The sequence below is a fragment of the Bidens hawaiensis genome, unplaced genomic scaffold, assembly GCF_021521415.1.
Source record: "Bidens hawaiensis isolate Kalapana, Puna unplaced genomic scaffold, B.hawaiensis_p1.1 tig00000904_1, whole genome shotgun sequence".
Lineage (NCBI taxonomy): Eukaryota > Viridiplantae > Streptophyta > Magnoliopsida > Asterales > Asteraceae > Bidens > Bidens hawaiensis.
In genome coordinates, this window is record NW_027491052.1 from 4,808,481 (window position 1) to 4,811,626 (window position 3,146).

Genomic DNA, 3,146 nt, shown 5'->3' on the forward strand with positions numbered 1-3,146 from the left:
TCTTTTAGGTACATTCTCATCATAGCCTAACAGAAAAAACAAAAAGAAGAAACAATTAAACCCGTTTCTTTTCACTACCAACGGCCAATTTCCTAGACAAAACCCACTGTTTCCAGTTTGAGCAAACCGCAACCAAAACAAACTGAGAGAAACATAAAAGCATGATAACGGCTTCAAACAGAAACGGGTATTTCTTTGGAGGGTCTATGGTAAGATAAATAATATGAAGAGCAAAAGACAACAAAAGAAGAAAACCCATAAAAAGCGATATCACACGAGACGAAAAATGAGATTTTGATGTGTCGGGTTTTCCATTTGGAGCAAAGTAAGCAAAGATAAAGATACCATAGAGAGCGATGTATGGAAGGAGTAATTGTCACGGATTAATAATGGAAACATCGAGAGCAAAGCGAACTGTGTAAACCATCGAAACATAAATGGTTCTTCTACGGCTAAGATGCTTGCAGGCAATAGTGGCAGAAGAATAGACTTCTCGTGTACTGCAAATTTCAAAACCACATCAGAACTGATTATAAATTGAGAACTGCAAGAATGCATAAACACTCGTGCGTTTTGTTTTAGTTGTATTATATAGGTGGTTATGTACCCGCTTACCTTGAAATGAGAAGAGATAGAATGAGAAAGCACTATTGAGCAACCCGTAGAGGAAAGCTCGGGTATTTGGAGCACGTATTTGCAGAATCATTGAAAGCAGAGATGAAGAGATAGTCATTAATAGACAAGAGTTTTAGTGACTGTGTGGTGAATAATCGCTTCCATTTTATGAGAACGGAAGTTGTGCACCAAAAATTAGCCACATAATCCTCTTATAATCCCCTCTCAAATGGAGCAAGGCGGGATAAAACCTGCAAATGTTAAATAACCATTTATCAAATCTTAACCTCATGATAGTATGCAAAGCATAAAGCAAGTAGGGCTGCAAAAAAGATCACTGCTCGTGTCTCGCTCGAAAAAAACTCGTTTGTAAACGAGTCGAGCTCGAGCTCGAGCCAGGGTTGGCTCGCTCATTGGCTCATTAAATTAAACCCCAAATTTTAATATACATATAAAAGTATTTGAAAAACAAAAAACTAATACATATAATATATTAAATCTGCCAAATGATCTTAAAAGAAACAGAAATAATGCATATAATATTACAAATTCTCTAGTTTATAAATTTTTGTGTATGTTGAAAAATTATAATTTGTTAAAAAATATGTGTACAAAGATAAAACTTCCAAAAAAATAATAATAATAAGGCTTAAAGAGCTGGCTCAAGCTATTCATGAGCAAAGCTCAAGCTCGACTTTTCAGCTCATTAAAATAAATGAGCCAAGCCTGCTCGACGAGCCTGAAGCTGGCTTGAGCTTTTTATGAGCCGGGCCGACTCATTTAAATTCGAGTTCAAGCCCAACCTGGCTGGCTCGGCTCGTATACAGCCATAAAAGTAAGTGACCAAGATATGATATTTCAACTAAAAGATGAAAGATGCAATTCAGTCTATCTTGCATGCAATAGAAGTTGGCTGTACCTCCAAAACCGTGGCTCGAGAGTGAAGATATGGCCACCAAACAAGAGCAAATGTTCCAATAACAATTGTACCCAACTTTGTTACTTCTAGAATAGGATTTTTACGTTTCAGGCATTTACCCAATAAATAGCTGAACAAAGCAGGGGCATAATAAGCACTCATCTGCACAACGATATAAAACACGTTACACATACTGCAACATTGTCTATTTATGTTATATATATTCCATGCTTAAACATTTAATTATAAAAACCTGTTTGTGGTTGAGTGCAAGACTGAACAAGAACGAAGCAACAAGATCTTTATCACACAGGACCGCTGCAATAGCTCCAACAGTAAGTCCTAAGCTTATGCAATTATACTGTAATTAAAAATAAGATAAAATAAAATATTGTTTTAAAATGTAAGACGAGAATACGAATTCAAAAACTTTTATGCGTGCCTGAAAATGACCATGGTCAATGACGATGAGGCATGGGTTAAGTAAAATCATTGCAACATGCCACGCTATTTTACTTTCATGCCCTTTTAATCGGTCTGCATAGGCTACAATAAGCCACAAAACTGCAGGAAAGAATATGAGGACATCAGAGGCTAAAACTGTCCACCTCATTAGCAGTTTTCTGCATAAAAAGATATATCAGAAGTTGAAAACGTACAACGTCAGAAAATAATCAAATATTATCAAAAACGAAAACAACCAACCCGAAATAGGATTCATGGCCGCGTGAAGTGTAAAGTGAAACCGATTTAGGATGAAAGAATCTTAAAACGAGACCGTGAATATAACTTTGATAAGCGGTAAGTGGCGGATCTCTTTTCTTCCAGCAATCTTCTTTTGATGAGAAAAAAGAAAGAAGAGAAAGAACTGGGAGTTGCGCGGATAATCGAGTCCCCAGTAAGTAAGATCATTGTTAGTAGTGTTTCGATACCATTCGGTTGACTGGAAGATTGGTGCTGATTTCCATCCAATGACTCTGTGCTTCAAAATCTCCATATTTGGGTGGGTCCCTCGCTCCAGAATACGGGTGCAGAGATACAGCAAGACGCACGAGAATTGCAAATAGACTAACGCAAATGAATGGGGCGGAAACACCCGTTATTGTCTTTGACTTCTACTTTCACTGTCTTTGTTACCTTTGGCCTTTTCATCTCCTATGGATATTATACAAAGAACAAAATAATAATACTAATAAGAAGAAGAAGAAGAGTAATCAGTAATTGAGTAATAAGCTAAGGTATCATATAGTTTGAAATATAAAACAATAATCAATCGCGGTGCGGAGTAACAGAAACTAAATTTACAAATCACAGCAACTAAAATCACAAAATGAGGCATCAGATTCGCAAATTAGGGCACCAGATCACAAATCAACTAAAGTGACAAAAGAAGTGAGAAAGTTTACCAACAAAATTGAGATGGCGAATTGAATAGTGCAGAATCGAGAAGCTACTGCAGACTGGTGAAGTGCCGAAAACAGTCGAAGTCGACAACCTAGGATTTGATTAGAAGAAGCAATATTGAGTCCTACGTTGGTAAATTATAATCCAAGTATGCGATAATGGTTTTAAATTGGGCTTTTGACAATTAAACATCAAATTAACAGGGAAG

The 3,146-nt window shown here is 36.6% G+C and overlaps 1 pseudogene across 1 annotated transcript; it reads right to left on the reverse strand.

Moving 5' to 3' along the window:
• Nucleotides 1–2,531, reverse strand: LOC143546231 (putative dolichyl pyrophosphate Man9GlcNAc2 alpha-1,3-glucosyltransferase; annotated as a pseudogene). Its single transcript, XR_013137568.1, has 7 exons — nt 2,414–2,531; nt 2,240–2,366; nt 1,977–2,157; nt 1,788–1,895; nt 1,535–1,696; nt 616–866; nt 1–500 (listed from the first exon to the last, which is right to left on the reverse strand). The product of XR_013137568.1 is annotated as a putative dolichyl pyrophosphate Man9GlcNAc2 alpha-1,3-glucosyltransferase (transcript).
• Between the last annotated feature and the right edge of the window lie 615 nt (nt 2,532–3,146).